A 22500-nucleotide genomic window follows, 5' to 3' on the forward strand; every position below is an offset into this window, starting at 1 on the left:
TAGAAGTGTTTGAAGAAATGCATGCATGGGGATTAGATTCTTGCTAGAGATAGAAGAACCGTCACTCATGCATAGGATGAACATGCGCTTGAGAGAGGCTGTTCATGACCTTGGGGGTTTCACCAAACCAAGGCTCAATCATGATTCATTCGAAAGATCCAAATTGATAGATTGCTGAATTCTGAGATTGACATTTACTGCTTACTCTTCTAACCTGAATTGAAGGCAATTGGACCAATGATTTAGATAGATTTTAATTTAGGATTTCTTAGCTTTCATTAGAGTTTTGATTTATTTGTTGATCAGATAAGAAATGTTCAATTTAGTATTGGTAATTGTTTCCTAAATCCTCATGGGAACGATACTTCACTCACTACTTTATTACTTGAACGGCTAGTGCACTTGCTAGTGTCACAATGAGCCACACATCAAGTTTTTGGCGCCGTTGCCGAGGATTTAGAGAAGCAATATTAGGAAACATTGAGCATTCTTAATCTGATCTCATTCAGCATTGCATTCATAGTTGGGTTAATTTGCTAACTTTTTCATTTCAGCTTGGACTGCAACTGCTGTACTACTATAGTTATGTTTCTTCTTTCTTAAGTAGATTACTTTCTTTTTTTTGGTTTCAGTTTCATTTTAATAAAGGCATATTTGATTTCTATTCAATCTTGATGTTGTTCCCTTCAAAAAGAAAAAAAAAAAATTCACATAAACATGAGTGTTGCAGATCTGAGTTGCATTCGGCACTCAGATCAGCAGATTTCAGATCTGCAGCACTCAGCCGAAAAGAGTTGCTTGTGTTTCAGATTTTATTATTCTTTTCTTTCATTACAAAAAGAAAAAAAAAAAAAACAAATGAAAAAAAAAAGGGGGAGATCTTTTGAACAACCAGAGGAGCAATTGAGAATTCGGATCAGAACTCAGATCTGAGTTTAGATCTGAATTCTGCTATTGCAGATCTGCAACAGTTCAGATCTGAGTTCCTCTGAACTCAGACCTGAACTGATGAAATTTTGAGGGGAATTGGGTGTCATCACCACCCCAATTCACCCTAGGGCACTTTTGCTATTCCCCAAAAACAATTTGGTAGCAACAACTGAAGGTAAGGCAATTGAGAATTCAGATCCAAACTCAGACTTGAGTTCAGATCTGAATTCTGCTGTTACAGATCTACTCAGTTCAGACCTGAATTCCTCTGAACTCAGATCTGAACCGATGCAAGTTTGAGGTGAATTGGGTGCCATCACTACCCCAATCCACCCTATGATACATCCAACCTGCCTCAAGGGTGAATGGATAGCAAAGAATGAGAGAAATTCAAATCTGAAATGCTGTTGATATGATGTGAGGACTGAACTGATACAGAGCATACTATGAATTCTGGGTGGACTGAATTCTTGGCTTTACCCACTTGTACCCAATCTAAATTTGCTGAGGATGTGTGTTTGGATTGAATAATTGTGATGCCTCACATATTCAATAAAAGCAGCAGTGCATTCCACTAGCATTCAGAGCTGTAGCAGGGCTGCTACAGTACAACAATTAGCATGAAACTCCACTGCTGATCTAGTTAGCTCTCTTTCCCATTGATGATCTACTTCATATTTGATTGCTGATTTAGTATAGCTGGTAGATGTAGTTCTTCAGATGTAGTTCTTCAGCATTGCATTCATAGTTGGTTTAATTTCCTTAATCTTTCATTTTTGCTTTGAATGCAACTGCTGTATTACTGTAGTTATGCTTCTTTTCTCTTTAGTAGATTACTTTATTTTCCTTGTTTCAGTTTGATTTTAATAAAAGGAGACCTGTTTTGCTTTCTATCTTGAAGTTATTACCCTCTAAAAGAAAAAAATCACAAAATCATGAATGTTGCAGATCTGAGTTGCATTCGGCACTCAGATCTACTATAGCAGAACTGCAGCACTCAACCGAAAAAAAAAAAAATTTAAAATGAGTTCAGATCTGAATTGCATTCATCAATCAGACCTGCACTCATCCAAAAAGATTTTGGTTGCATTGCTGTATTTTGTTTTAGATTTATAAAAAAAAAAAAGATAAAGAAAATAAAAAGAAAACAATGAAAAAATAGCATGTGAGTTTTCAAATCTGAAACTCAGATTTGAAGTTCAGATCTAAGTTCAGCCGGTTGCAGGACTGCATTCTGCTTGGTTCAGATTTGAGTTCATCTGAACTCAGACCTGAACCCACTCTATTTTGATGTGAATTCGGGTAGTGACAGCACCCAATTCACAATTTGATGCATCAGACTTGCCTCATTGATGAAAATTTAAGCCATGAATGGTAAAATCAGTTATGAAGTGCAAGAGAATCAGAGGCAGTATGAGTACATGATCTGAAATTTCTTTGAACTTGATGTTTTGTTATCTTTTAAATCACTTGCACCCAATCTGAATTGGTTGTATTGGATTAGGACTAATGTTTGTGAGGTCCAAAAAGAGCTTCATATTTTTGATGTAATGGTATTCAGATCTAAATCAAGGCTGCTTTCATTATAAAATTGCAGATCTGATTTCAGGTCTGAGGCATACAAGACATTTAAGTTGGGACTTGAAAGAGAAGTCTTAAGCTCTTGGGATCAAACTTATTTCAGACCTAACTGCAATAGATTTTAGACCTACTTATTGATATTAGGTTTGGAGTTTTTGTAAGTGACTGTTCTCAAAAGTCAAGTTCTAACCAAAAAAGAAAAAAAAAAAAAAATATCAAATAACTTTGGTAGTGTGCTGATTTCAAGAACTCTTAGACTTTTAGGCTAGTTTCAATCTTGTAAATCACTTGTTTATCACTTGCATATCAGATTCCAAGAGATATTTATATTGGCTTTTGATCTTGTTTTTTAAATTTATTTATTTATTTATTTATTTTGTTAGATAGAATTCAAACTTCTTGGCCTTGTAAGTTTCTGTTGTGTATTACAAACTGGTTAAATTATTTACATTGTTTGGAATTGTGTATAGTAGTCTTTTTATTATTTGGTTTAAATTATTTTTAGTTAGAACAAAGCTACTGATCTCCTCTTCTAGTTTGCAAGTGATTTCTAGCAGAAGAAGTTTTCCACCGACAACATATTGCAGAATTTAAGAATGATCTTCAGGGAAGTCCTCTAAATACCTCCTATTACTTGATGATGCGCTTGCTAGTTTTATTGTTACTGCCTAACACTACGAACATTGAGGACAATGTTCATCTTAAGTGTGGGGGAGTGAGCCCGAGGCTAGGGTATGGGGGTTGAAACCATGCACCTCATTCACCCCAAACACACATATGCAGGCAATGACATAACCAAAAAAAAAAAAAAGACTGGAACCCCTCAAGTTCATTACTATTTATTTGATGATTATTTTTAGGAAGGAATTCAATGAGTTGAGGGAGACTGATGTACTTGTTAAGTTTTTATTCTTGTGAATGACCCAATTTGATTTATGCATGAGAAAAGGGGAGATGAATATGCTTTTCAGCATGACTAGCCCTAACTTCCTTCATGTGTATGGAAGCCCTTGATTTCATTGTTAATGGTCAAGAGAGCTAGTGCACATCTGAAGTGCTAATTCTTGAGGTTCAATAATTGCAAAGAAGGACAAAAGCCCAAATTGACTCCGCTATTTTGAGTTGAATAGTAAAACTAACAGCTCAGAACATGAGTCCTACCTCAAGTAAGTGACCAGTGTGAGATGGAGCATAAGATGCACTCACACCAAAAAAAAAAAAAAAAAAAAAAAAAAAAAAGAAGAAAAGAAAAGAGAGAGAAAAGTGTGAGATGGAGCATAAAATGCACTCACACCGAAAAAAAAAAAAAAAAAAAAAAGAAAAAAAAAAAGAAAAAGGTGAGAAGGAGCATAAGATGCACTCACCCTTAGAAATAAGTAATTGTGGTGACAACCGAGGTTCAAAGGGGCACTCTAAAGTTGAACTCTCATTGAGATTTAGTTACAGATGTGAAACTTAGTGAAATTTGATTATTAACCTTGACAATTAAGGAGCTGATTTATATATGAATTAGGAGTGAAGGCTAGACTATGACTAAATTCATATTCTCCTTTCCTCGGATCTGATACATATCTTAAATGGTAATTTACAAGAATAAGAGTTGAGCACTTACAAAAGTTCCCCGACTACTCAATGCATTTCTATCTTAAAAAGTTCACCAGGTAAATGGTGAGAACAGAAGTGGGGAATGTTAAGTTTATGGCTGATGTCTTTGCTTGAGGACAAGCAAAAGCTTAAGTGTGGGGGTATTTGATGAACTTACAATTTATCTATATTTTATGAGGTTTTTGCATGAAATTTTATAATGGTTTAATTAAATTTTTGCCGTATTTTAGCTTGATTGCAAGAAAGATTTCAGGGGGAGCCAAATCAACAAAAAGAAGGCAAAAGCAAGAAAAGAAAACCCAAAAATTTATCAAGTTCAGCCCGGCCCAGCCATGAGAGCAAGAGAATTTCATTCGGCCCAAGAAGAGCAAGTGAAACTCTTTGGAAAATCCAAGGGAAGAAGCCTAGCTATGAGGAGAATTCGGCCCAGCAAGGAAGGCCCATTTTTAGCCCAAATAACAGCCTAGAGTGTAGCCCACATGAGCTCAAAAGCAAGCTAAGTTGTAGCCCAAATAGCAGCCCAAAGGGAGCTAGGGGCGGCAACTTCTAGGAGTTTCTTGAAGAGAAGGAGGGAGCACTCTAGAAGGTTCATGAGGGGTGTAATACACCCCATTCTAGAGGCTTCAAGAAGGGGCAAGAGCCCCCTTGAAAAACTATATAAGGAGGCCTCTAGGAGGGGAGAAAGTTGTTCAATTGCTTGAGAGAAAGGCTCTCCCACTCTTAGAGGTTCAGCCACCTTGAGAGAAGAGAAGAGAAGAAGGCTAGGCGCAAGGAAGAAGAAGAAGAAGGGCTGAAGGAAGTTCAAGACAAGCAAGCTAGAAGAAGAAGGTGAGTTCGAATTGAGGGATTGTGATTCAAATATTTTTTGTAATAAATCATTTGTAGTTTCATTCTCTTTTGATTTGAATTCAGTTTCTTAGTTAAATGTTCTTTCTTCTTTCTCCTTGTTTCCATTCTTCTTTGATGTATTTCAGCTTGTAAAGTTTCAGTTCAGCAATCTAATTCTTTTTGATTCATTCAAATGATCATGCATTGTATTTGAAGTTTCTTGAATAAGGGTGTGATTGCAGATCAATTCGGCCAACTAACCTTCAAAACTCAGATCTGAATTCTCAGATCTGAGATTGCAAGATCTGAATTGCTTGAAAGAGAATTCAGATCTGCAAATTTCAGATTGGGCGAATTAATCTACAGCTTGGAATTCCTAGAGTGCTTGAGAGAGACTCTAGGAATTCAGATCTACTATTCAAGAACTGAATTGAGTGCAAGGTTAGAGATAACTTGCACAATTCAGTTGGTGATCAATTCAGATTTGAATTGATGCCTTAGAAGTGTTTGAAGAAATGCATGCATGGGGATTAGATTCTTGCTAGAGATAGAAGAACCGTCACTCATGCATAGGATGAACATGCACTTGAGAGAGGCTGTTCATGACCTTGGGGTTTCACCAAACCAAGGCTCAATCATGATTTATTCGAATGATCCAAATTGATAGATTGCTGAATTCTGAGATTGACATTTACTGCTTACTCTTCTAACCTGAATTGAAGGCAATTGGACCAATGATTTAGATAGATTTTAATTTAGGATTTCTTAGCTTTCATTAGAGTTTTGATTTATTTGTTGATCAGATAAGAAATGTTCAATTTAGTATTGGTAATTGTTTCCTAAATCCTCGTGGGAACGATACTTCACTCACTACTTTATTACTTGAACGGCTAGTGCACTTGCTAGTGTCACAATGAGCCACACATCAGGATAATTCCTGAAAAGGAGGTTTCTTAATGAAGAAGAAAGGAGGAGATTTCGAACCACCTTGAAGAGGTATAGGATATCTCCTGCGAATTGAGATCAGATCTCATACTCTCCAGAAAAACAGAAAAAGCAGTTCAGCCTTTTCGTTTTGGAAATCTCCTCCTGCCGCCACCATCTGCCATTGCAAGATTTGATCTTTGCAAAAAAGAAAGTCAAGAAATCTGTTCTTGACATCAGTCTTGCAAGAAAGACTGAAAAAGATTCAGTGTTTAATACTTCCAGAGGATTCTTGTGAAGGATCCAGTGTGTAGGACGCACCCTACTGGTTCTGTTCCATTCATAGCTGTGTCATATTCAGCAGGAACGGATCTTGGAGCATTGTTTTGGCGTGAACACCAACTTTGGGAGATACTGCTTCTCCGAATCAGGTATATTCCTCCCATTTATCTTTTGGTACAGATCGGGTCTGATTATGGTTCAAGTAGGATCCTTGAATATTGTATTCTAAATTTAGGGAATATGATTCATAGTTGAGAGAAGGTTGGAAATTTCTGAAATTCGCCCACCCATTCTGCAACCTTTATGGCATCCATTAGATGGATCCTACCATTCTTTCAGTGGTATCAGAGCCACAGGTTCGAATCTTGAACCAAAAGAAAATCAGATCTGACCCTACGCAGATGGATAGAAGGTGTTCTTTCAGGATTTGCGCAGATTGTTTTCTTTATTTCAAGAAATTGTTTCTTGTTAAGGGCGATTGATCTGAAATTAATTTTATTAAATCCAAAATTTATTTAGAATTGTTCATTATTTATTTTGATTTAATGGACTGTTCGAACCTGGAGATCACAGTGCAGATAGTCTGCGCACCCTTTTTTCTTTCTATTTATTTATATTCGGTTTGTAAATAATTTTTTTTATTTTTAGACTGAATGTATAGGATTTGATCAAGAATGTAATTAATAGAAATAGGATTTCTGTTATTTTTTTCTTGATTAAAGAAGAAGGAAGAAGAAGGCGGCGCTGGAGGTTTGCAATTGGAGAAATCGTTTTCTGCGATTTGTAGTTTGTGAAACTGCAATCCTTGTGATTAACCTCTGTTTTGCAGGTGGTGCGAACAGTCCATAGTTTGATTTGTGATTGTTTGAAATCAAAATTATTAATTTCAGATCTTTCATGAATTAATTCTTGAATTGAAAATCAGTTTTGGATCCTCTCGGACTAGATTGGACCAAAACTGTTTGGACCGAATCTGGGGTTCGATAGGGACTGCTTTTCAGTCTGTTTTTCTGACACTTGCTGTTCCAAATCTGATGTTCAATTACAAGGATTAATTCGGCCCACCTGTAAAGCCCAGTTTGAAAGGTTAAAACTGCAAAAGGCCCATTACTGTGAGATAAGCTGTATGGGCCGAACTGCTATCTACGATTCAGCCCATACACCTAGTAGTCATTAATTGTTAATGACTTAGTTTTTAAATGGGCTATTCAATGGGCTTTACAGCAGTTAATTGATTGGATCAATTCCTCCTTTACATGTGATGTTTGGATGTTTGATGTGCTGCGACCATGGGCCATAAGTACTTGGCCCATGAAGACTCGTTAGTGGTTCTTGCGCACACCATGGCTGAATGCACATCATTGCCATAGTGTCCTTCAAGGTCATTGGATGACCCCTCTTTGCTTGGTGGGCCCCATAATCCTGAAAAGGGATGCGTACGGAACCCCTAGCCGATTAAGGCCCACCAGAAATCTGACTTTATGAAAGTCAGTGGGAGCCACTCTGGTTTGACCTAAATTAAAACTAGGGCATTTTTGTTCCCTCCAGCAAATATGAATGCATGTGATAGGGAGACCCATATGATGGACTCTCTAAAGGCCTTTCGTCATTAGCACAATGATGGGTCCTTCAGTAATGAGGAAACGCACCATAAAATTGGGCTATCCATTTGCTGTTGGATCTATTAGAGTGTTTCATAAGATGATAGGGGCGTCATAGACCGATGTGGGAGGGGCTTCACCAGAAAATAGGAACTCTCTCACGGTACCTTGGCGTAACCTGAATATGATGGGTAAGCACTCACTGGACAGAAAGGTTTACCTGAAAACGGCTCTGAACCTTGTCTGACAGAGGCCAAAGGGAAACTCATTTGATGAGTGGATATGATCCGTCACAAAAAGGTGGTGAGTTTATGCAGCTGAAACAGTTGGCTTCACGCACCCCATGTGATTTCCCACATTTCCAGAGACATTTCGTCGTCTCCGTCACTGAGAAAGGAGGGAAATCTCAGAGATGAACAAATGGGAATGGAACATAGATTAAAAGCCATATCTATGTAGGTAACATGAATCAAACTAAGGTTGTGGACTAATGATTTTGCTATTTTATCAGAAAATGGCAAACGGTCAATTTGCAAAGCTTCTAGATGATAACAAGCTAAAGGGCCCAAACTATGCCGACTGGTACAGAAATCTTATGCTGGTCCTAACTTCCGAAAAGTTAGACAAGGTAGTGAAAAATCCTGCACCGGAACGTCCGGGTGATAGGGCTTCTGAGGCCCGGAGGAGGGACTACCAAGAGTGGGAGGATAAGAACTCCCTAGCCCGCTGCTTTGTCGTTGCCTCATTAGACAACTCAATACAGAGGCAGTTCGATCAGATCGAACTAGCCAAGGACATATTGGACAGTCTAAGAACAATGTATGAAGAGCAGAACCGTTCTACTCGACAGAAGGTCCTGAAATTGTTCATGACCGCGCAGATGACCAAAGGGCAGAAAGTTCATGACCATTGTCTTCGGATGATGGGTTACATTAACGAACTTGAAGCTCTTGGATCCGGGCTAGATCTTGGCACGCAAGTGGATGCCATCATCAATTCTTTGCCCTCTTCCTTCAATGCGTTCACAATGAACTACAATATGAATAAGCTGAATGTCAGCGTCCAGGAACTCAGCAATATGTTGCAGAGAGCCGAGGATCTACTCAAGAAGGATGAGCCTGTGGTTATGCTTGCTGAAGCTAACAAATCAGGCAAGAAAAAGAGAAAGGCAAAGAAGCCTCAGAAGAAGGCTACCAATCCTAAGAAGCAGAAGAAGAACAAGGCATCTGATGTCTGTCACTTCTGCAAGCAGACCGGCCACTGGAAGAGGAATTGTCTTGCCTACCTGGAATCTAAGAAAGTTAACATCGAAACTTGTGTCATAGAAACTAACATGTTACTTACTTCTGTGTCCTGGTGTGTTGACTCCGGGGCTTCAACTCATGCGTGTAACTCACTGCAGGGGTTCAAAGTTAGCAGAAGGTTGAGTGAAGGTGAAGTGACATTATTCTTGGGAACAACTGCAAGTGTTGCAGCAGCGGCAATAGGAACCGTAGAATTAATTTTTAAAGAAGGAATACTTGTACTTAAAGATTGTCTTTATGTACAGAACTTGAGAAAACTGTGTGCTGATGGATATACTGTTTATTTTAGTAATGTGATTACTGTTAAACGGAATAATAAATTCATCGCATGCGGGGAACAAGAGAACGGTCTCTATGTTCTACATCCTTCTCTGGAAACTAACTTAACCGAAACTACGTCGGTCAAAAATCCCAAGAAAAGGAATCGTGATACAGTAAGTCCCACGTGCCTCTGGCATTACCGACTTGGCCATATCGGTATTGACCGAATCACAAGGCTGGTAAAGGATGGTCCTTTGGATTTTCTAACTGTAGAAAATCTTCCCACTTGTGAACCTTGCCTTCAAGGTAAGATGTCTAAGCGGCCATTTGACGGTAAGCCTGAAAGATCTGAAGGCACACTTGACCTAATACATACTGATGTATGTGGTCCCCTGAGTGTTAGGACACGGAATCAACACATGTACTTCATCACCTTTACAGATGATTTTTCACGATATGGTTACGTGTACCTAATGAGACATAAGTCTGAATCATTTGAAAAGTTCAAAGAGTTCAGACAGGAAGTCGAGAAACAGTTAGGGAGAGAAATTAAAGCCCTTCGATCAGATCGAGGTGGCGAGTATCTCTCTGACGAATTCAGGGACTACTTAAAGGCCAATGGGATAGTGTCACAATTAGCTCCTCCTGCTACACCTCAACTCAACGGTGTTTCAGAGAGGAGGAATAGGACCTTCTTGGACATGGTCCGGTCACTTCTCGTACGCTCACAATTACCCACATCCTTTTGGAGATACGCATTAGAGACTGCTATCTACGTGCTGAATCGGGTTCCAACCAAATCAGTTCCTGAAACTCCATCTGAACTTTGGATCGGAAGGAAGCCAAGTGTAAGACACTTGAAGATTTGGGGTTGTCTTGCACACGTTAAAAGAACAAGTGTGGACAAGTTGGAATCTAAAACCAGTCGTTGCCTGTTTATAGGCTACCCAAAGGATTTGGTGGGTTATCTATTCTATGACCCGAGTGAGCAGAAAGTGTTCTGCAGTCGAAACGCCCAGTTCTTAGAATCCGATTACATCCTGGACACCCATCGTTAGGAAATAGTTCTTGATGAGGAGAGCTCAGGAGCAGTGGGAGATGTCCCACAAATTCCAGGTAATGACCAACCTAGAAAAACCACCCGGGTATCCAGACCACCAGTCCGATATGGTTATGACCAGGATAGTTACCTGGTGGAAACCTTGACTAGTGAAGAGGATCCCGTGACTTACGTGGAAGCTATGTTAGACAAAGACTCCCAGAAGTGGGTGGAGGCCATGAGAGATGAAATGGACTCAATGGAGACCAATGGAGTCTGGACTCTAGTGGATCCGCCCCCCGGGGTAAAAGCAATTGGTTGCAAATGGATCGACAAGAGGAAGAAGGGCCCGATGGCAGGATTGAGACCTTTAAAGCTCGCTTGGTGGTGAAAGGGTATACTCAGAAAGAAGGCATCGACTATGAGGAAACCTTTTCGCCCGTGGCCATGCTTAAATCCATTAGGATCCTGCTAGCTGTAGCAGCGTACCATGACTATGAGATTTGGCAAATGGATGTCAAAACCGCATTCCTGAATGGAGATCTTAGTGAAGATATCTACATGCAGCAGCCGCAAGGCTTCATTGCTGCTGGTCAGGAACACATGGTATGTAAACTTAATATATGGACTTAAGCAGGCTTCTAGGAGTTGGAACATCCGTTTTGATTCTGCAGTCAAAACGTTTGACTTTGAGCAGAATCCGAATGAGCCCTGTATTTACAGGAAGTCCAGTGGGGATAAGATCACCTTTTTGGTGTTGTACGTGGACGATATCCTACTCATTGGGAATGATGTAGGAATGTTGACTTCGGTCAAGGTATGGCTATCACAGCAGTTCTCCATGAAAGATCTTGGAGAAGCTTCATACATACTAGGTCTTCGACTCTATAGAGATAGATCGAAGCTGATGTGTGGCTCATTGTGACACTAGCAAGTGCACTAGCCGTTCAAGTAATAAAGTAGTGAGTGAAGTATCGTTCCCACGAGGATTTAGGAAACAATTACCAATACTAAATTGAACATTTCTTATCTGATCAACAAATAAATCAAAACTCTAATGAAAGCTAAGAAATCCTAAATTTAAATCTATCTAAATCATTGGTCCAATTGCCTTCAATTCAGGTTAGAAGAGTAAGCAGTAAATGTCAATCTCAGAATTCAGCAATCTATCAATTTGGATCATTCGAATGAATCATGATTGAGCCTTGGTTTGGTGAAACCCCAAGGTCATGAACAGCCTCTCTCAAGCGCATGTTCATCCTATGCATGAGTGACGGTTCTTCTATCTCTAGCAAGAATCTAATCCCCATGCATGCATTTCTTCAAACACTTCTAAGGCATCAATTCAAATCTGAATTGATCACCAACTGAATTGTGCAAGTTATCTCTAACCTTGCACTCAATTCAGTTCTTGAATAGTAGATCTGAATTCCTAGAGTCTCTCTCAAGCACTCTAGGAATTCCAAGCTGTAGATTAATTCGCCCAATCTGAAATTTGCAGATCTGAATTCTCTTTCAAGCAATTCAGATCTTGCAATCTCAGATCTGAGAATTCAGATCTGAGTTTTGAAGGTTAGTTGGCCGAATTGATCTGCAATCACACCCTTATTCAAGAAACTTCAAGTACAATGCATGATCATTTGAATGAATCAAAAAGAATTAGATTGCTGAACTGAAATTTTACAAGCTGAAATACATCAAGGAAGAATGGAAACAAGGAGAAAGAAGAAAGAACATATAACTAAGAAACTGAATTCAAATCAAAAGAGAATGAAACTACAAATGATTTATTACAAAAAAATCTTTGAATCATAATCCCTCAATTCGAACTCACCTTCTTCTTCTAGCTTGCTTGTCTTGAACTTCCTTCAGCCCTTCTTCTTCTTCTTCCTTGCGCCTAGCCTTCTTCTCTTCTCTTCTCTCAAGGTGGCTGAACCTCTAAGAGTGGGAGAGCCTTTCTCTCAAGCAATTGAACAACTTTCTCCCCTCCTAGAGGCCTCCTTATATAGTTTTTCAAGGGGGCTCTTGCCCCTTCTTGAAGCCTCTAGAATGGGGTGTATTACACCCCTCATGAACCTTCTAGAGTGCTCCCTCCTTCTCTTCAAGAAACTCCTAGAAGTTGCCGCCCCTAGCTCCCTTTGGGCTGCTATTTGGGCTACAACTTAGCTTGCTTTTGAGCTCATGTGGGCTACACTCTAGGCTGTTATTTGGGCTAAAAATGGGCCTTCCTTGCTGGGCCGAATTCTCCTCATAGCTAGGCTTTATTTTCTGGGGTTTTCTCAAGGAATTCACTTGCTCTTTTTGGGCCGAAGTGCTCTCTCTTGCTTCCACGACCGGGCTGGACTGAAATTGGTCTTTTTGAACCTTCTTTTCTTGCCTTTTTCCTTCCTTCTCTTGGATTGATTATCCCTGAACCTATTCTTAGCATTAAGCTAAATTAAGGCAAAAATTAATAAAACCGGCATAAAAATCCATGCTAAAGTCCTCAAAAATTATAGATAAATTGTAAGTTCATCAAATACCCCCACACTTAAGCTTTTGCTTGTCCTCAAGCAAAGACATCAGCCATAAACTTAACATTCCCCCCTTCTGTTCTCACCATTTACCTGGTGAAGTTTTTAAGATAGAAATGCATTGGGTAGTCGGTGAACTTTTGTAAGTGCTCAACTCTTATTCTTGTAAATTACCATTTAAGATATGTATCAAATCCAAGGAAAGGAGAATATGAATTTCATCATAGTCTAGCCTTCACTCCTAATTCATATATAAATCAGCTCCTTAATTGTCAAGGTTAATAATCAAATTTCACTAAGTTCACATCTATAACTGAATCTCAATGAGAGTTCAACTTTAGAGTGCCCCTTTGAACCTCAGCTATCACCACAATTTCTTAATTCTAGGGGTGAGTGCATCTTATGCTCCATCTCACCCTTTTCTTTTCTTTTTTTTTTTTTTTTTTTTTTTTTTTTTTTCGGTGTGAGTGCATTTTATGCTCCATCTCACACACTTTTCTATCTCTTTTTTTTTTTTTTTTTTTTTTTTTTTTTTGGTGTGAGTGCATCTTATGCTCCATCTCACACTGGTCACTTACTTGAGGTAGGACTCATGTTCTGAGCTGCTAGTTTTACTATTCAACTCAAAATAGCGGAGTCAATTTGGGCTTTTGTCCTTCTTTGCAATTATTGAACCTCAAGAATTAGCACTTCAGATGTGCACTAGCTCTCTTGACCATTAACAATGAAATCAAGGGCTTCCATACACATGAAGGAAGTTAGGGCTAGTCATGCTGAAAGGCATATTCAACTCCCCTTTTCTCATGCATATATCAAATTGGGTCATTCACAAGAATAAAAACTTAACAAGTACATCAGTCTCCCTCAACTCATTGAATTCCTTCTTAAAAAAAATCATCAAATAAATAGTAATGAACTTGAGGGGTTCAAGTCTTTTTTTTTTTTCTTTTGGTCATGTCATTGCCTGCATATGTGTGTTGGGGTGCATGGTTTCAGCCCCCATACCCTAGCCTCAGGCTCACTCCCCCACACTTAAGATGAACATTGTCCTCAATGTTCGTAGTGTTAGGCAGTAACAATAAAACTAGCAAGAGCATCATCAAGTAATAGGAGGTATTTAGAGGACTTCCCTGAAGATCATTCTTAAATTCTGCAATATGTTGTCGGTGGAAAACTTCTTCTGCTAGAAATCACTTGCAAACTAGAAGAGGAGATCAGTAGTTTTGTTCTAACTAAAAATAATTTAAACCAAATAATAAAAAGACTACTATACACAATTCCAAACAATGTAAATAATTTAACCAGTCTGTAATACACAATAGAAACTTACAAGGCCAAGAAGTTTGAATTCTATCTAACAAAATAAATAAATAAATAAATTTAAAAAAAACAAGATCAAAAGCCAATATAAATATCTCTTGGAATCTGATATGCAAGTGATAAACAAGTGATTTACAAGATTGAAACTAGCCTACAAGTCTAAGAGTTCTTGAAATCAGCACACTACCAAAGTTATTTGATTTTTTTTTTTTTTTTTTTTTTTTTTTTTTTTTTTTTTGGTTAGAACTTGACTTTTGAGAACAGTCACTTACAAAAACTCCAAACCTAATATCAATAAGTAGGTCTAAAATCTGTTGCAGTTAGGTCTGAAATAAGTTTGATCCCAAGAGCTTAAGACTTCTCTTTCAAGTCCCAACTTAAATGTCTTGTATGCCTCAGACCTGAAATCAGATCTGCAATTTTATAATGAAAGCAGCCTTGATTTAGATCTGAATACCATTACATCAAAAATATGAAGCTCTTTTTGGACTTTTCAGGCCTCACAAACATCAGTCCTAATCCAATCCAAACATCAATCCACAGCCAATTCAGATCGGGTGCAAGTGATTTAAAAGATAACAAAACATCAAGTTCACAAAAATTTCAGATCATGTACTTATACTGCCTCAAATTCTCATGCACTTCAGAACTGATTTTACCATTCATGGCTTAAATTTTCATCAATGAGGCAAGTCTGATGCATCAAATTATGAATTGGGTGCTGTCACTACCCAAATTCACATCAAAATAGAGTGGGTTCAGGTCTGAGTTCAGATGAACTCAAATCTGAACCAAGCAGAATGCAGTCCTGCAACCGGCTGAACTCAGATCTGAACTTCAAATCTGAGTTTCAGATTTGAAAACTCACATGCTATTTTTTCATTGTTTTCTTTTTATTTTCTTTATCTTTTTTTTTTTATAAATCTAAAACAAAATACAGCAATGCAACCAAAATCTTTTTGGATGAGTGCAGGTCTGATTGATGAATGCAATTCAGATCTGAACTCATTTTAAATTTTTTTTTTTTTTTTCGGTTGAGTGCTGCAGTTCTGCTATAGTAGATCTGAGTGCCGAATGCAACTCAGATCTGCAACACTCATGATTTTGTGATTTTTTTTTTTTTAGAGGGTAATAACTTCAAGATAGATAGCAAAACAGATCTCCTTTTATTAAAATTAAACTGAAACAAGGAAAATAAAGTAATCTACTAAAGAGATAAGAAGCATAACTACAGTAATACAGCAGTTGCATTCAAAGCAAAAATGAAAAATTAAGCAAATTAAACCAACTATGAATGCAATGCTGAAGAACTACATCTACCAGCTACACTAAATCAACAATCAAATATGAAGTAGGTCAACAATGGGAAAGAGAGCTAACTAGATCAGCAATGGAGTTTCATGCTAATTGCTGTACTGTAGCAGCCCTGCTACAGCTCTGAATGCTAGTGGAATGCACTGCTGCTTTTATTGAATGTGTGAGGCATCACAATTATTCAATCCAAACACACATCCTCACCAAATTTAGATTGGGTACAAGTGGGTAAAGCCAAGAATTCAGTCCACCCAGAATTCATAGAATGCTCTGTATCAGTTCAGTCCTCACATTATATCAACTGCATTTCAGATTTGAATTTCTCTCATTCCTTGCTATCCATTCACCCTTGAGGCAGGTTGGATGTATCATAGGGTGGATTGGGGTAGTGATGGCACCCAATTCACCTCAAACTTGCATCGGTTCAGATCTGAGTTCAGAGGAATTCAGATCTGAACTGAGCAGATCTGTAACAGCAGAATTCAGATCTGAACTCAAGTCTGAGTTTGGATCTGAATTCTCAATTGCCTTACCTTCAGTTATTGCTACCAAATTGTTTTTGGGGAATAGCAGAAGTGCCCTAGGGTGAATTGGGGTGGTGATGACACCCAATTCCCCTCAAAATTGCATCAGTTCAGGTCTGAGTTCAGAGGAACTCAGATCTGAACTGTTGCAGATCTGCTGTAGAAGAATTCAGATCTGAACTCAGATCTGAGTTCTGATCCGAATTCTCAATTGCTCCTCTTATTGTTCAAAAGATCTCCCCTTTGTTTTTTTTTCATTTGTTTTTTTTTTTTTTCTTTTTGTAATGAAAGAAAAGAATAATAAAATCTGAAACACAAGCAACTCTTTTCGGCTGAGTGCTGCAGATCTGAAATCTGCTGATCTGAGTGCCGAATGCAACTCAGATCTGCAACACTCATGTTTTTTGTGAAATTTTTTTTTTCTTTTTTTTTTTTTTATTTTTGAAGGAAACAACATCAAGATTGAATAGAAATCAAATATGCCTTTATTAAAATGAAACTGAAACCAGAAAAAGAGAGTAATCTACTTAAGAAAGAAGAAACATAACTACATGAGTACAGCAGTTGCAGTCCATGCTGAAATGAAAAAGTTAGCAAATTAACCCAACTATGAATGCAATGCTGAATGAGATCAGATTAAGAATGCTCAATGTTTCCTAATATTGCTTCTCTAAATCCCCGGCAACGGCGCCAAAAACTTGATGTGTGGCTCATTGTGACACTAGCAAGTGCACTAGCCGTTCAAGTAATAAAGTAGTGAGTGAAGTATCGTTCCCACGAGGATTTAGGAAACAATTACCAATACTAAATTGAACATTTCTTATCTGATCAACAAATAAATCAAAACTCTAATGAAAGCTAAGAAATCCTAAATTTAAATCTATCTAAATCATTGGTCCAATTGCCTTCAATTCAGGTTAGAAGAGTAAGCAGTAAATGTCAATCTCAGAATTCAGCAATCTATCAATTTGGATCATTCGAATGAATCATGATTGAGCCTTGGTTTGGTGAAACCCCAAGGTCATGAACAGCCTCTCTCAAGCGCATGTTCATCCTATGCATGAGTGACGGTTCTTCTATCTCTAGCAAGAATCTAATCCCCATGCATGCATTTCTTCAAACACTTCTAAGGCATCAATTCAAATCTGAATTGATCACCAACTGAATTGTGCAAGTTATCTCTAACCTTGCACTCAATTCAGTTCTTGAATAGTAGATCTGAATTCCTAGAGTCTCTCTCAAGCACTCTAGGAATTCCAAGCTGTAGATTAATTCGCCCAATCTGAAATTTGCAGATCTGAATTCTCTTTCAAGCAATTCAGATCTTGCAATCTCAGATCTGAGAATTCAGATCTGAGTTTTGAAGGTTAGTTGGCCGAATTGATCTGCAATCACACCCTTATTCAAGAAACTTCAAGTACAATGCATGATCATTTGAATGAATCAAAAAGAATTAGATTGCTGAACTGAAATTTTACAAGCTGAAATACATCAAGGAAGAATGGAAACAAGGAGAAAGAAGAAAGAACATATAACTAAGAAACTGAATTCAAATCAAAAGAGAATGAAACTACAAATGATTTATTACAAAAAAATCTTTGAATCACAATCCCTCAATTCGAACTCACCTTCTTCTTCTAGCTTGCTTGTCTTGAACTTCCTTCAGCCCTTCTTCTTCTTCTTCCTTGCGCCTAGCCTTCTTCTCTTCTCTTCTCTCAAGGTGGCTGAACCTCTAAGAGTGGGAGAGCCTTTCTCTCAAGCAATTGAACAACTTTCTCCCCTCCTAGAGGCCTCCTTATATAGTTTTTCAAGGGGGCTCTTGCCCCTTCTTGAAGCCTCTAGAATGGGGTGTATTACACCCCTCATGAACCTTCTAGAGTGCTCCCTCCTTCTCTTCAAGAAACTCCTAGAAGTTGCCGCCCCTAGCTCCCTTTGGGCTGCTATTTGGGCTACAACTTAGCTTGCTTTTGAGCTCATGTGGGCTACACTCTAGGCTGTTATTTGGGCTAAAAATGGGCCTTCCTTGCTGGGCCGAATTCTCCTCATAGCTAGGCTTTATTTTCTGGGGTTTTCTCAAGGAATTCACTTGCTCTTTTTGGGCCGAAGTGCTCTCTCTTGCTTCCACGACCGGGCTGGACTGAAATTGGTCTTTTTGAACCTTCTTTTCTTGCCTTTTTCCTTCCTTCTCTTGGATTGATTATCCCTGAACCTATTCTTAGCATTAAGCTAAATTAAGGCAAAAATTAATAAAACCGGCATAAAAATCCATGCTAAAGTCCTCAAAAATTATAGATAAATTGTAAGTTCATCAGAAGCGGATAATTGGATTATCCCAGGCTGCTTATATTGACAAAATTGTCAAGAGGTACAGCATGGAGAACTCCAAGAAAGGAAACGTTCCTTTCAGGCACGGAGTCACTCTCTCCAAGAAGATGTCTCCCAAGACTTCAGAGGAGATTGAGAGCATGAGAGACGTTCCCTATGCCTCAGCCGTAGGGAGCATCATGTATGCCATGCTGTGCACTCGCCCTGACATTGCTCAGGCGGTGAGTATAGTAAGCAGATTCCAGGCAAACCCAGGGCAGGAGCATTGGACTGCTGTGAAGAACATACTCAAATACCTTCGAAGGACAAAAGAGTTTTGTCTGGTATTCGATGGTAGTTCACTGCAAGTTCTAGGGTATACCGATGCCGATTTCCAGTCGGATCCAGATGATAGAAACTCTACATCTGGGTATGTTTTCATGATAGGATCGTGTGCTGTTTGCTGGAAAAGCAGCAAACAGGGGTCCACTGCAGACTCCACAACCGAGGCCGAGTACATTGCCGCAAGTGAAGCTTCCAAGGAAGCCGTGTCGATGAAGAAGTTCATACACGAATTGGGAGCGATTCCATCTAGCACATCTCCCATCCCGTTGTTGTGTGACAACAATGGAGCGATCGCCCAGGCTAAAGAGCCTCGGGCTCACTCGAAGTCGAAGCACATCGAGAGAAAGTACCATGTACTGTGGGAGATCGTTGGTAGAGGGGACGTCCTGATTCAGAAGGTAGCATCAGCGGATAATGTGGCAGACCCATTGACTAAGCCACTGACACAGAAGGTGTTTGAGAAACACGTGGAAAGTATGGGACTCCGGCTTGTACCAGATCGGACCTAAGTGCAAGTGGGAGCTGTTAGACAGTTTTGTATGCCCTTAGTTTCAATCTGTTTTGATGTACTTTTGTTATTTAGTGGAAATAAATAAAGTGCATGTTTGATTCATGTTGTTTGGTGTAATTCTGTGTAAAACCCTAAAACTGGACATTTATAGAGACTCATGTTAGTTTTAAATGTTCACAGCCGTTGGATAAGTCTGGGGAGATTTATCCTGCCAAGGCTGATACTGGTGTGCCACCAAGTGTTGGGATGGCCTGTCTCAGCCATCAGGGTAAGACCCGAGGCACATGTAGTATGGGATTACTTGAATCCTTGAACCGGACCAGATTTCCAGTATTGCCCTGGACCTTGGAGATAGATGGGCAAAACTAGAAAATTACACCTGACCCCCACACGCGATTATGACATTTCACTAGGTGTTGGATCAGGCTGTCTTTGATATGCCATCAGTGAGATCCTTAGCGGGGATCAAAACCTGGGTATGTTGGAGCAGTTTGAGAATTCATCTGAGTGGATAATCATAGTGACAGAATCAGCCACTTTGTCAGACAAAGGGTAATGATCGGGAATGCACTCTCTCTGATGGAAACCAAACTGCCGGTAGTTGATTTCAATCGTTGGAATTTTGTTTTGCAAAATTAATATATTTATATATATATGTACGGTTTCGAATTGTTTGCAAATGGTTTTAATTCCCGGGATCCATGTGAGAGGAGAGTGCGGCACTGTTCCTTGCAGTCGAGGGAGAGGTCCTCTCTTGGCGGGCAGTGCTTGAACATTAAGGGCTGAGAGGTTAAGTGTAATACCATTGAGGATAATACCTGATGGGATAATCTTGCACCTACCCACAGTCCCTGGGTTTTTATAAGATGGCTTGGCCCAGGGACCACTTAATGTAAGTGTTGGGCCCATAGGGTCCATATGATGGACTCAAGGGGTTCATTGAGTTTTTCAGTGAATTCGGCTGGGCCTTTTATTAGAGGTTGGGCCGAACCCATGTGGCTGGTGTGTAGATCAATGCTTGGGTCCCACGTCATACAAAGAAGCCCAACTGGGCAGCAGATTGGAAAGTAATTAGACACTGAACACTTAATGGGCCAAAAGCCCATTTCGATGTGGGCTGATATGATCACCCATCCTTGGGGCGAATTTGAAATTAAAGTTAGTAAAAGGATTGGGCCTTTTAGCCTTATCCACTCTTAGAGACCAAATTCAAATTAGATTTGAATCTGGTAACCTCCTGATAAGATCAGGAGTAAGCTAACTCTATCTGCAGAAAGGATTAAGATTATCCCCTATCCAAATACTAATTTGGATTGGGATAATTCCTGAAAAGGAGGTTTCTTAATGAAGAAGAAAGGAGGAGATTTCGAACCACCTTGAAGAGGTATAGGATATCTCCTGCGAATTGAGATCAGATCTCATACTCTCCAGAAAAACAGAAAAAGCAGTTCAGCCTTTTCGTTTTGGAAATCTCCTCCTGCCGCCGCCATCTGCCATTGCAAGATTAGATCTTTGCAGAAAAGAAAGTCAAGAAATCTGTTTTTGACATCAGTCTTGCAAGAAAGACTGAAAAAGAATCAGTGTTTAGTACTTCCAGAGGATTCTTGTGAAGGATCCAGTGTGTAGGACGCACCCTGTTGGTTTTGTTCCATTCACAGCTGTGTCATCTTCAGCAGGAACGGATCTTGGAGCATTCTTTGGGCGTGAACACCAACATTGGGAGGTACTGCTTCTCTGGATCAGGTATATTCCTCCCATTTATCTTTTGGTACAGATCTGGTCTGATTATGGTTCTAGTAGGATCCTTGAATATTGTATTCTAAATTTAGGGAATATGATTCCCAGTTGAGAGAAGGTAGGAAATTTCTGAAATTCGCCCACCCATTCCGCAACCTTTATGGCGTCCATTAGATGGATCCTTGATGTGTTGCTCATTGTGACACTAGCAAGTGCACTAGCCATTCAAGTAATAAAGTAGTGAGTGAAGTATCGTTCCCACGAGGACTTAGGAAACAATTACCAATACTAAATTAAGCACTTCTTATCTGATCAACAAATAAATCAAAACTCTAATGAAAGCTAAGAAATCCTAAATTAAAATCTATCTAAATCATTGGTCCAATTGCCTTCAATTCAGGTTAGAAGAGTAAGCAGTAAATGTCAATCTCAGAATTCAGCAATCTATCAATTTGGATCATTCGAATGAATCATGATTGAGCCTTGGTTTGGTGAAACCCCAAGGTCATGAACAGCCTCTCTCAAGCGCATGTTCATCCTATGCATGAGTGACGGTTCTTCTATTTCTAGCAAGAATCTAATCCCCATGGATGCATTTCTTCAAACACTTCTAAGGCATCAATTCAAATCTGAATTGATCACCAACTGAATTGTGCAAGTTATCTCTAACCTTGCACTCAATTCAGTTCTTGAATAGTAGATATGAATTCCTAGAGTCTCTCTCAAGCACTCTAGGAATTCCAAGCTGTAGATTAATTCGCCTAATCTGAAAATTGCAGATCTGAATTCTCTTTCAAGCAATTCAGATCTTGCAATCTCAGATCTGAGAATTCAGATCTGAGTTTTGAAGGTTAGTTGGCCGAATTAATCTACAATCACACCCTAATTCAAGAAACTTCAAATACATTGCATGACCATTTGAATGAATAAAAAAGAATTAGATTGCTGAACTGAAATTTTACAAGCTGAAATACATCAAGGAAGAATAGAAACAAGGAGAAAGAAGAAAGAACATATAACTAAGAAACTAAATTCAAATCAAAAGAAAATGAAACTACAAATGATTTATTACAGAAGATCTTTGAATCACAAACTCTCAATTCGAACTCACCTTCTTCTTCTAGCTTGCTTGTCTTGAACTTCCTTCAGCCCTTCTTCTTCTTCTTCCTTGCGCCTAGCCTTCTTCTCTTCTCTTCTCTCAAGGTGGCCGAACCTCTAAGAGTGGGAGAGCCTTCCTCTCAAGCAATTGAACAACTTTCTCCCCTCCTAGAGGCCTCCTTATATAGTTTTTCAAGGGGGCTCTTGCCCCTTCTTGAAGCCTCTAGAATGGGGTGTATTACACCCCTCATGAACCTTCTAGAGTGCTCCCTCCTTCTCTTCAAGAAACTCCTATAGTTGCCGCCCCTAGCTCCCTTTGGGCTGCTATTTGGGCTACAACTTAGTTTGCTTTTGAGCTCATGTGGGCTGCACTCTAGGCTGTTATTTGGGTTAAAAATGGGCCTTCTTTGCTGGGCCAAATTCTCCTCATAGCTAGGCTTTATTTTCTTGGGTTTTTTCAAGGAATTCACTTGCTCTTT

This window comes from Nelumbo lutea, chromosome 1 (assembly GCF_056320005.1).
Source record: "Nelumbo lutea isolate HS-2025 chromosome 1, American lotus-T2T, whole genome shotgun sequence".
NCBI lineage: Eukaryota > Viridiplantae > Streptophyta > Magnoliopsida > Proteales > Nelumbonaceae > Nelumbo > Nelumbo lutea.